Source organism: Dipodomys spectabilis, unplaced genomic scaffold, assembly GCF_019054845.1.
Source record: "Dipodomys spectabilis isolate Male_0828 unplaced genomic scaffold, ASM1905484v1 ptg000236l, whole genome shotgun sequence".
NCBI classification, from domain to species: Eukaryota; Metazoa; Chordata; class Mammalia; order Rodentia; family Heteromyidae; genus Dipodomys; species Dipodomys spectabilis.
The window spans coordinates 183447-197494 of NW_024870913.1; the positions used below are offsets into that span (position 1 = coordinate 183447).

The following is a 14048-nucleotide window of genomic DNA, read 5'->3' on the forward strand; positions in this document are numbered from 1 at the left end:
AGGATTAGAGGTATGAGCCACTGTTGCTGGCTTGCTTCACACACTTGATTGGGCTACTCTGGAACTCTGGGCTCACCACTTGAGCCACACCTCCACTTCTGTCTTTTTGTTGCTTAAGGGGAGATAAGTGTGTCATGTACTTTTCTGCCCCAGTTTGGCTTTTACTCAGGATCCATGGGTCTCAGCTCCCTGATCAGCTAGAATGTCAGGAATGAGCAAACACCATAGGTAATCTTAGTTTTGAGTTATCTCCATTCTTCAATTTCTGTACACCATTACCAACAATGCAATTTTGGGCGATTTTTGAAAACATTTTTATTGTGTTTATGAATGTGTACAAACTATATTATGGTGGGGTTCCATTGTGATATTTCCATACATATAGTGCATTTGAAATAAAAAAAAAAAAACTATCTTTTGGCTTTTCTACTATAGAAATTCAGGAATGATTTTCAGAAGCTACCTCTGTGTTCCAGATCATGTGTGTGAAGAAATACCTGGTTTGTTCCATACAGAGGTAGATCCAGGTACAAATGTGCATGAAGGACAAATAGGAATTTAAATTATCCTGATAACTGTATTTGAAAAGTCATCACCAAAATGAGAAGCCTCTACTTCCCATGGCATTATGAAAACTATAGTGAGACCGAAATAAGCAATGAAAATATCAACTCATTCCATCTCAATAGAATGCTTTAGGACAACTAATATGCAGGTTCTTCCCTTACAGAGTGTTTTTTATTGTATCTTACAGATATTTAATTAATTAACAAATCAATACTTAGGAAATAGCTCCTTCTTAACTTCTACCGCAGGGGAGCAGCCTTTAATTGCTATATTTCTAACATATCTCAAGCTCAATCCTTATCCCTGAGTTGTTATAGGCTTGGTACCATGATTTAAAAATGCATATTCCTTCTGCCTACACTGCCATCTTCCAACTCAACTTAAACTTCTCTGGACTTAAATGTTCAATTTAATAATTTCCATTCCTGGGCTGGGAAGGTGGCTCAGTGGTAGAGTGCTTGCCTTGCATGCCTGAGTCCCTGGGTTTGATTCCTCAGCAACACATAAGCAAAAAGAAAAAAGCTGGAAGTGGTGCTGTGGCTCAAGTGGTAGAGCCCTAGCCTTGAGCTGAAGAGCTGAGGGACAGAGACCGGCCCAGAGTTCAGGCCCCACGACCGGACCCAAAAATAATAATAATAATAATTTCCATTCCCTCATCTATTTTTCAGCTTCATTGAGATTGCAATTATTCCTATCTTGATAGATATCTCATTTTAGCTTTGATTTTTACTGTTCTGATTGCTCAAATTGTTTCTTTTTTTCAGTATTGGTTTTACATTTATAATTTTTAAATTTTAATTTGTTTATCTGTCTGTTTCTTAATTGTATTTTCCTACTGGCATTTAAAATTTAGAGTTGTTATACATTATTCTATTAATCATCTGTGAGATGAATAGGTACCAGTAATTTCAGCCATTCATTTGGATATCCCACTGTTTCATTCATTGTGCTGAAACTTTTCAATTTCATGCAACCACAGCTACATTGTTTTGTACTGTTGGGTAGAATATGCGCCTTGTGAATGTAAAACTGTTTCTGCCACTTATTGAAATTTAGAACTAATTCTTGATATTATTTTGTGACCATTTTGAGTTCTATTGAAGCTATGTTATCCCTCAATTTCTCTATTAGAAGTTCCAATCTTATTAATAAGTGATCAACTTTTGAGTTAAAAAAATACAGATTGAAGGATAGGGTCAAATTTCAGTGTTGCACAAATAGATAACCTGTTTAAAGTGTCATGATTTTCTTAGGGTCCTATCTCCAAGCTAGACATTTTTTGGTCAAATTCGCAAAGTATCAAGTAACTGTATTTGTTTATAACTATTACTATTACTTGGCCTTATATTTTGGTGATATATTGTCTGTTTTCAACACAGTATTTTTTTTCAGCTATTTGTCTCCTTAGCATACAATAAAGATGGTTTTAATGATATGACAGTATTGTCCTAGTGTCCTAAGATAGTTCTAGATGATAACTTCCTTTTTCATAAAATTTAGCTTGACTATTCTGTTTCTGTGATGGAAATGATAATAAAGGTAACTTTCACTCTATTGATTCAGCTCTTCCAGAATCTATGGAGATACTTGTCTATTTTGCAACTGTATTTTACTGTGATTTTCTTCATGACTTTTAATTCAGTCTTATCAACTTTTTGTTTTCATACAAGCTACTTTCAACACATTTCTTATTGCTGTTTTCATTCTCTATTTTTTTTTATTTCTTGCACTAAAACCTTAAAAAACAGTCAACTTTATTACATTAATCTTTAATTACATACATTGAATACTTTATTTAAATTATTAAGTATTTTATAACTGTTGAAAAATAAAGTCCTTTCACATTAAAATGTTTGTGCTTGTTATGTCACAATGGCAATGTGATTTAACAATGTGTTTCTGATATCACAGATGTGATGAGGTCATAATAGGTTTTGGATGTTACAAGAGTTCATAATATAATTTTTCAAAATTCAACTGCTACTATTTCACAATGATATAAATTCACAGAAGGAGCTTGAAATCCTGAAGGCCATGAATTTTCTAAAATATTAGGAAGGCATAGTAGGATTGTGTAAACACAATGGAAAATTGATGTCAAAATGGAAATGTTATGTTAAAACATCATGTCATAATAACATTTTGATGTCACAATTATTTGGTGAGACCATATTGATGATGAGTTCACAGTGCATTCAGAATGTGTCACAATGACAATATGAGGTGATAATTCTATGATGTCAATGTAGTTTGTGGATGTCACAATGAGCTGATCTTGTCATAACAACAACATGCTCTCACACTGGTGATGATTTCACACTGGTGATGATTTCACACTGGTGATGTTACATCTGACTTCAATTGTCATTAGTTCACAATGAGGGTATGTGTGCACAAAGGGACAATGTCACAAAGGCCGTGTGGTTTTTCAAAGCTTCTAAGAGGTCATAATAGGTTTGGGATATTTCAATGTGATTGTGGTCTCACAACAATGTGATCTCACTATGGGTTTTTGATGTCACAATGGTAAAGAGGTCACAATGAATTATTGATGTCACATTGTGTTTTAAATATCGCAATGACATATCCAATTTGAATTTCTAGTACTTCACAATGAAGATTAATATCCAATGGGGCCCCTGTAATTTCTGGGTACTGATAATGTTTGTGGCCCATTGGACTGGGAAATGGAAAAGGGGAATGCAGCTGCAGGTGGTTTGGCATGCTGCTGGAGAGTGTGAGGTGTCAAGGCCACATGGTGAGCTGTAAAGAAATGATTGGGTATTGTGCAGTTTGGGAAGTGACTGCAGGAGACACATTGGAGTGTTGCAGGGAACAGCCTTCTCAGAGCACTAGAAGGGAAGAGAAAGAGGAGAAATACCTAGAAGGAAGGAAGTGGTGAGACAGCAGGGGTTGAAAGCCATAGGAGTACAGGAATTTAAGAAGGAACAGGAGAGGAAAGATGGCAACTGACCACTGGGGCAGAGCAGGGAGTGGAGAAAGCACAAGAAAAGAAGGAAGGTTTTGGAAGGGAATAAGGGAAAGATCTGGAATGAAGAACAGGTCTGTAGAGAGGGAGGGAGGAAGGGAAAAGGTAAAAGCCTTAACCTTTGCAGTCTGGAGCTTTGGAGATCATAATTTTTTGGGTTGGTGATTTACAGACCGATTAACAAAAGATGGGGCTGCCCTTTTGAGCTCTGAGGTTTGATGGTCGAGGCTGATCTTGACTCTGGATATCAAGCCCAGGAAAATTTAGTCCTAGCTCCTTTCTAGTGTAAATAAAATATGTTATCCGAAATATGCTTCAATGGATTGTCTCATGCTTTATAGTTCATAAGTATATGAATTCACAGGAGCTTGAAGTCCCAATTGCCACGATTATTCTAAAATGTTATGAGGTGGTAATAGATTTGTGAAAACACAATGGTACAATGTTGTAAGAATGAAAGTGTGATATCACAATATCATGTCATAATAATGTTTTGCTGTTACAATTAGTTAATGATGTCCTACTGGTGATGAGGTCACAATAGTCTTGTGATGTGACCAAGGGTTGGTGATACAACTATGTCATGCCAGATCTCAATTGTCATTAACTCACAATGAGTATATGGTTTCACAAGGACTGGGGTGTCTCAAAAGGCTTGTGTTTTCACAAATGATATGAAGTGTTAAATGAATTGTGATATCTCAATATGACACAAAAATCATGCAGTCTAGCAGTATAAAGTCACAATGGTTATGATGTTCCAGTGGATATTTTATATCACATGTGATACCTGAAATATTATCAAGTCCAAAGAAGATTATAAAGTCACAAAGGGCCTAAGATAACACAATGGCAGCATGTCAAAAATTTAAGAAAAGGACAGGTTTTTTATGTTGTCAGTAATATCACAATGGCAATGTGATATCACAAAAGGATTGTGATATCACAATGGTTATGATGTCACAAAAGGTTTCTGACCATAATCCCCGTGCCACATTTCAATAGAATGAAATCACAGACTAAGCATTCACATGGTTTCTATAATGTTACAATGACAATGTAATGTCACAATGCTATCATTGTTGTTTCATGATTTCACAATGAGCTGACCATGTCATAACGAAAACATGTCATACTGATGATAATGTCATGATGATGATAATGTTTTGTGATATCACAATGGTAATGAGATTCCAATGGGTTTCTAATACCAACTCACATGCCACATTTGAAATAGAATAAAATCATGGAATAGAAATTCAGTGTTTCTATAATGTCACAATGACAATACTATGTCATAATACTATGTTTTATTGTAAATTTGTGATGTAACAAAGAGCTGATAGTGTGATAACAACAATGTAATGACACACTGGTGGTGATGTCACAAAGAGTTTGTGATGTCAAAATGTCATGCCTGATCTCAATTGTCATTTGTTCAGAGTATATGAGTTGAAAAAAGGACTATGATGTCACACATGTGATGAAGTTATAACAGGTTTTTGATGTCTCAATGAGACACAATGGTTATGACATCTGGCAGTGTGATGTCACAGTTGTCCTGCTGTCACAGTGGATTTCTGGTATCACATGTCACACCTGAAATATGAAGATGAAAACACATTATCAGCTCACAAAAGGCCTGTTTTCACAATGGCAGCATGTCATAAAAGTTATGAGGACAAGATAGATCTGTGATGTAACAGTGGGTTAGTAATATCACAAGGGCAATGTGATGCCCTAAAGGGATTGTGATGTCACAATAGTTATAAGGTCACCCATGTGACATCACACTCATATTGTTACATCTGATATTTTTATTCCCTTTATAATCTTGGAAAAAACTTGGCCTTTATGACATCACATTCACTCTGTATACCTATATCCTCATGCTGAAAAATAACAATTGAGGACATATCATAACAACACAAATTCTTTATGACATCTTCACCAGTGTGACATTGTAGCATTATGACATCACATTGTCATTGTGTCATTAACACATTGTGAATTACTATTCTGTGATTTCATGCTCTTTCAAATGTTGCATGTGAAACCCATTGTGACCTTATAAACAATGTGGCATCACAATCTCTTTCTGACATCACATTGCATTGTAATATCCCTAACACAATGTGACATCACAAACTTGTCCTGTCCTCACAACTCTTCTGATATTCTTCCATTGTGCTACCTTAGGCCCTTTGTGAGCTCATAATCTGTTTTCAATCTCATATGTGACATGTGATATCAGAAATTGTGAAATCATAACCACTGTGATATCACAGTCATGACCATTGTTTAACACTATGATATCACAGACTTGTTAGACTTCATCAGATTTGTGAAAACACATGCCTTTGGAATATCACAGTCCTTTTGTGAACACAAATACTGTGAGTTAATGAGAATTGAGCTCTGGCATGCCATTGTGACATTACCAATCCACTGTTATGTCATAACACTATATTGACATCATCTCCACTATGGCATCACAAAATAATTGTGACATCAAAACATTATTATAACATGATATCGTGACATCAATTGCCTGTTTAATATCACTGTTTAATTGTGTTTTCAAAAACCTTGAATGACATCTTAACATTTTAGGGAATTCATGGATTGTAGGACTTCAAACTCCTTCTTTGAACTTGTGTTCTCATTGTGAATGAGTAGCAATTGCAACTGAAAATGTTATTGTGATATCACAAACTCGTTGAGACATTGAAAAGTCATTATGACCTCATGATAACTGTGGCATCAAAAAATGTGACATCACCTTGCCATTGTGAGACCATAGTCACATTGTGACAAACCAAACTCTTATGACCTCTTCACACCTTTAAAAAATCATGTCTTTTGTGACATCAAAAAACTTTGTGTACCTATACCCTCATCACAAACTTAAGACAATTGTGATCAGACATGCCATTGAACTATCACAAACCAATTGTGCCATCATCACCAGTGTGACTTCACATTGTCTTTATGACAACATCAGGTGATTATGACATCACAAAACTACAATGACCTCATAGCATTGTGACATCACATTGTCATTGTGGCATCATAGACACATTGTGAATGCCAATTCTGGGATTTCATTCTATTTCATATGTAATATATGGATTAATATCAGAAACCCATTGTGACCTCAAAACCATTGTGATAGCACATTCCCACTGTGATAACAATTACCCTTGCTGACAGCACAAACCTCTCCTTTCCTCATTCCTTTTGTGACTTGGTGGTCTTGTGATATCTTATTTCCTTTGTGAGCTCCTAATCTGGATTTGATTTCAGGTCTGACATGTGGAATCAAAAATTCATTGTGACATCATGACCATTTTGTCATTGTGACATCACAGATGAATTAGGAATTCATCACATTTGTGACAACACATATATTTGGAATATACTTATTTGGAATTTATGATAATTGAGATCTGGCATACCATTGAAATATCCCAAACTCATTGTGATGTCACAAAACTATTGTGTCCTCATTTTATTATGGCATCACCAACTAATTGTGACACCAAAACATTATTATTTCATGATATTTTGAGAACTCATTGCCATTGTGATATTACCATCCCATAGTGTTTTCACAAATCCATTATGACCTCATAAAATTTCATAAAATTGGAAGTGGCGCTGTAGCTCAAGTGGTAGAGTGCTCACCTTGAGCTGAAGAGCTGAGGGACAGTGCCCAGCCCCAGAGTTCAAGCCCCATGACCGACAAAAAAAAAATTTTCATAAAATTGATGGGCTTTGGGACTTCAAGTTCCTTCTATGAACTGCTATCCTCACTTTGAATTGGGAGCAAATGGAATTAGACATGTCATTTTGATATTACAAACATGTTACATCACAAACCCATTGTCATCCATCAACAATGGTGACCTCATCACATTGTGCCACCACAAACATAGTGTGACACCACATTTCCTCTGTGATATCATGATCACATTGCCATTGTAATATCACTCTCATAGTGTACTTTCACAAACCTGTTATGACCTCATAACAGTTTAGAAAATCCATGGTCTTTGTTTCTTCAAGCTCCTTCTATAAACTCATATCCTCATTTTGAATTAGTAGCAATTAAAAGTGGACATTTCATTGTAATATTACAAAATAGTTGTGACATGACAAACCCATGTGACCTCATAACCACTGTATCATCACAAACTCATCATAACCTTTTAGCCCCTTTGAAAAAACACGTTCTTTTTGACATCAAAGTCCCTAAGTGCACCTATATCATCATTGTGAACTAAAAAATTGAGATCAGATATGTCATTGTAACATTGTGATATATGTCATTGTAACATTGTGCCAACATGACATCTTATTGTCATTATGACATTATCTGCTCATTGTAACATTACAAAACTACAAAGACTTCATAGCATTATGACTCACATTGTCATGTTGATGTCATAGATTGTGAATTACTATTCTGTGATTTCATTCAATTTCAAATATGGCATGTTGGTTGATATCAGAAACCCATTATGACTTCATAACCATTGTGACATCATGAAATCTTTGGACACAACCTTTCATTGTCATATCAATAACCCACCGTGATGTCACTAACTTGTCCTTTCCTCATAACTTTTGTGTGATGCTGCCATTGTGATATTTTGGCCCTTTTTAGGTCATAGTTTTCGAAATCATATTTCAGGTATGATATGTGACATCAGAAATCCACTGTAACATCATGACCAGTGTGACATTTCACTGCCAGACGTCATAACCATTGTGTCACATTGTGACATCACAAACCTGTTAGGACTTCATCACATTTGTGACAACACATGCATTTGGAGATAGTCCCTTTGTGAACTCAAATATTTATTGGGAATTAATGACAATTGAGATTCTGCATGGCATTGTGACATAATTTTGACATCAAACCATTATCGTTACGTGACATTGTTACATCTTATTGCCATTGTGATATTACTGTCCCATTACGTTTTCAAAAACTGTGAATTAGCAATTATCAACTAGTAGAAATTGAAATTGGATATGCCATTGTGATATCACAAACTTGTGATATAAAAACCATGTGACCTCATCACTACAGTGACATCTCAAACCCATTGTGACATATCGTTGCCATTGTGACATCATGATTATGTTGTGTCATCACAAGCTCTGGTGACCTCATAGAATTTTTGAGAAACAATTTGTGTACCCATATCCTTATTGTGAGCTAATGAGAATTGAGATCAGCCATGGCACAAACCTTTTATAACATCATTATCTTTGTGAGCTCACATTGTGAGCATGATGCCATCAACTCATTTTGATATCAAATACAACAATGACATCATAGCATTTTCACATCACATCGTCATTGTGACTTCATGGACACATTGTGAATCCCAATTCTGTGATTTCATTACTTTTCAAATGTGGACTGTGCTTTGATATCAGAAACCCATTGTGACCCCATATTGTTTGTGGCATCAAAAACTATGACATCACATTGTTATTGTGTTATCACTAACCTACTGTGTTATTATCAGAAACCTCTCTTTTCCTAATAATTCCTGTGACAAGTTACCATGGTGACATCTTAGACCCCTTATGAGCCCATAATCTGTTTTTGACCTCATAGTATTTCAGATATGACATGTGATGTCAGAAATGCTTTGTGATGTGACACCACACTCCTGTTATGACATTATTGTCACATTGTGACATCAGAAGCCTGCTAGGACTTCATGGCCTTTTTAACAACACATAGCCTTGTAACATCACAGGACCTGATGAACTCATATACTTATTGTGAATTAAGAACAATTGAGATCAGGCATACAGTTGTGACATCACTAATGTATTTTTGACCTTGTCACCATTATGACATCACCAACAAATGGTGACCTCAAAACCTTGTTATAAGTTTATGTTTTGACATCATATTGCCATTATAATATGACTGTTCCATTGTGTTTTCTGAAACTTATTATGACCTCATAATATTTTAGAATATTCATCCCATTTGGGACCTCAATGTTTTTAAAATCATATCCTTTTGTGAATTAATATGGATTAAGATCTGATATGTTGCTATAACAATCCCATTGTGATAGTATCACCACTGTGACATCACATTGCCATTATGATGCCATCACCTCACTGGGATAATAAAGTACAATACATTGTGACATTACATGGCCATTGTGATGTCCCAGATACATTGTGAATGTCTGTTCTATGATGATGTTCTATTTCTAATGTGGCATGTTCTTTAATATCAGAAACCCATTGTGACCCTGTGAGTATTGTATCATCACAAACCTTTGTGACATTCTATTTCCATTGTAATATCACTAACCCAATGTGACAGCACCAACTTATTAAGAAATGACATTGTATTATTACCAAATCATTGACATCACAAAATTACTATGCCATACTTTTTTGACATAACTTATCTATTATGCTAACACTGCCCATTGTGATTTTGTGTACTTATTTTAGAGGACCCATTACATTTTAGAAAACATGCTTTCTTTGTGAACTCATATCCTCATTGTCAACCAGTAACAATTGAAATTGTACATATCATTGTAATCTTACAAATTTGTTGTGACATCACAAACCATTGTGACATCACATTTCCATTGTGACAGTACTTCACATTGTGACATTAGAAAACTAATGTGAACTCATAACCCCTTTGAGTAACACAAGGCTTTTTGATATCACTAAACAACTTTGAAAACACAAACCACTCCTCATCATAACTTGTGATATGTTGTCATGTTGATATCTTATATCCTTTGTGAACTCATAATCTATTTTTTACCTCAACTTTTCAGATATGTATGTGATATTAGAAATACATTGTGACATGAAGACCATTGTGACATCACATTGCCAGTATGACATTACTGTCATATTGTGACTTAACAAACCTATTAGGACTTTATATTTGTGATAGCACATGACCTTTTTGACATCACATTCACTTTGTGAACTATTTACTCATTGTGAATTATTAAAATTGAGATTGGGCATTACATTGTGGTATCACAAACCCATTTTGCATTACAAACTTACAGTGATATCATCACCATTATGGCATCACCAACCACTTGTGACATCAAAACATTGTGACATGATACTGTGATATCACATTGTAATTATGTTATCACAGTCCTGTTGTACTTGCACAAACCTATTATTATCTGATAACACTGGAAAATTCAAGAGATTGGGACCTCAAGCTCCTCATTGTGAACTAATAGCAATTAAGGTCTGATATGTGATTGTGACATCACAAACTCCTTATTATGTCACCGACATTGTGACATCACATTGGCATCATCACATCACAAACCTATTTTGATGCAACATTGTAGTATTGCCAATTCATTGACATCACAACACTACTGTGAAATCATATTTAGACATCACATTTTTCTCATGATAACACTGTCCATTGTGATTTTGTGTACTTATGGATGACCCCATAATATTTTAGAAAACAGGCTCTCTTTGTGAATTCATGTCCTCATTGTGAACTAGTTGTAATTGACATTGGCTATGTCCCTGTGATATTACAAATTCATTGTGGTATCACAAACCTCATCACCACTGTGATATCACAAATCCATTGTGCCATCACATTGCCATTGTGACATCACTGTCACATTTGACAAAACAAACCAATTGTGTTCTAATAGCACCTTTTGAAATACATGGCCTTTGTGACATCACAGTCCCTTTGTGTACCCATATCCACATGGAGAGCGATTGATAATTGAGTTCAGATATGCCATTGTAACATTACAAACCTTTGTGTCATCATCACCATTGTGACACCACATTGTCCTCATGATGCATTCAGCCCACTGTAAAATGACAAAACTACAAAGACATCATAGTAATGTGCTATCACATGTCCATTGGGACATTGTACACATTGTAAATGTCTATTCTGGGATTTCATTCTATTTCAATTGTGGCATGTGCTTTCATATCAGAAACCCATTGTGACACTATAACCATTATGACTCACAAAACTATGAGTTCAGAAAAAGAGCCTTTCTAAAATATGGGGTCATCCATTATAGGTTTGTGAAATCTCAATGGACAGTTACCATAATAGAAATGTGATGTCAAAATATGATTTTATAGTAGTTTTTTGATGTCAGTAAGTTGTTAATACTACAATGTTATGTCATACTAACTTTGTAAAAACACAATAGGATAGTCATATAATAATTGCAATGAATGTGATGTCACAATATCATAGCATGACAATGTATTTATGTCACAATTTGAAGCAATTCTATAATTTGAAACATTACATTTCCATTGTGACATACTAATCCATCGTGGCATTAAAAACCTGTCCTGTACTCATATTTTTTTGTGAAATAATTGCATGATTATATCTTAGGTTCTTTGTGAGCTTATAGTCTGTTTTCAACTTTATTTTTTAGATATGACGTGATATCTGAAATCAATTGTAAAATCATGAACAATGTGACATCACATCGCCAATAGAACATTACTTTCATATTGTGACATCACAAACCTGTTAGGACTTCATGACATTTCTGACAGCATAAGGCCTTTGTGACATGACAGTCTCGGAACTCATAAACTCTTTGTGAATTAATAACAATTGAAATTACAAATGCCATTGTGGCATCACAAAACTATTGTGACCTTATCACCATTATAGAATTGCTTCAAATCCTGCTCTTAATTCAGACTCTACCACCTATGTCTACAGTCCAAAAGGCTATAATGACTGCTAAAGAATGTGAGGAGAATCCAGGCACTGGTGGCTCATGCCTGTAATCCTAGCTACTCAGGAGACAGAGATCTGAAGATTTTGTTGCAATCCTTACATCATACTTCCACCAGACAAGTACAATATAATAGCACTTTCCACCACTTTTGCTCTAATAATGTCTTGTTGCTATAAACTTGTGCTCAGCTAGCCAGTATGATGTTTTTGTTTTACAATGCAGTCAGGATACCATTATTCTTACTTCAGATGAAAATCTGCCACATCTTTTTTACTACCCTCCAGCAGCAGTTATCACAACACACAGTTCCTGTATTTATTTGCCATATATGTGCTCATTCTCTTTATTCTGGACCTTTAATATATGGCAACGCCCTTGCTGATGAATTAACTCAGCTTGTTATGCTTATTCAATCTCCTGTTGAGGCTGCACTTGATGCCCATCAAAAATGTCATCAAAATGCAGCTGCCCGTGGCAGGCAGTTTAGATTAACTTGTGAGCAAACCCTTGCAATAGTTTGCCAATGTGCCCATTGTCACTTGCTCATGATGCTCCCCTGTTGAGGTTAACCCACAGTGTCATCTACCTGGGCAGCTATGGCAAATGGATGTGACTTATGTTCCCTCTTTTGTATGCTTGTCTTATGTTCATATTTCTGTGGATACTTCTGGATTGCTTTTTACCTCCTGTCACACAGGAGAGGCATATAAAAATGTTGCTACACATCTATTTACAGTTATTGCCTTTATGGATTTGCCCCAACAAATTAAGACTGATAATGGTCCTGCTTATTCTTCTCAAGCCTTTAAAACCTTGTGCTCACAACTACACATTACTCTTACCATGGATATCCCCAATAATCCATAAGGATGGAGTATTGTGGAGCAACCTGATGCTACTTTAAAAACTCAAATTCAAAAAATAAAAAGGAATAATTAGCTATTGGAAATTTCACTGCATACCATTATACCTTTATCCATTTTGGTTTGAAATTGTTTAAATAGTTCATAGGATGGCTTCACTCTTGCACAGCACAGTTGGGAGAGAGCTTCCATGCACATCGTGATGATGTGATGGAAACATCCTTTGTCAGGAGTCTGGAATGGTCCTGAACCCTCTTACAATGGGGTCAATGGTATGCTTGTGTTACTCCACAGAATGTGGAAGCACTGAGGTGGATTCCAGTCATGCTCATCCACCATGCTGACATTATGCTGGTCACTTATAAGAAAGCTTGAAGGAGAAGGTGCCTCATACCCACAGCTGGTACAAATTCAGGCTCTGACCTCCAGAAGTCAAGAGATAGTTGAAGGAGCAGGAAAGGCTCTCATACCAAAAACCCTATTTGTGGTTATGCTAGCACTAATAACCTGTCCCCAGTTTCAACTGAAATACACTGGCCCTACTTACCTGCAATTCCTATTGCCCATCAGTGTCATGGGAGGAGTTATCCACAGAGCTCTCTGGGGGGAAAAGTGCTGGATTTCTGTAGGCATATTCTAGGCTGATAGAATGGACTGGCTGTCTGCTAGACAACATATTGCATATTTATGGACAGCATACATGAATGTGTTAGTGTGGTAGAACGTACATGTGTAGTAAGGTATTAAGGGATAGATTATGTCTCTATATTTCTCTGGGAGAAAAAGGTGTATGGATAGAAAAAGATGGAGCCGGTGCCTGACTCTTCTAGACTTTCTTGG

The 14048-nt window shown here is 35.8% G+C and overlaps 1 pseudogene; it reads right to left on the reverse strand.

The window, feature by feature from the left end:
• Positions 1–13841, reverse strand: part of LOC122124489 — a 31762-nt pseudogene extending 17921 nt beyond the window's left edge.
• Positions 13842–14048: the final 207 nt, after the last annotated feature.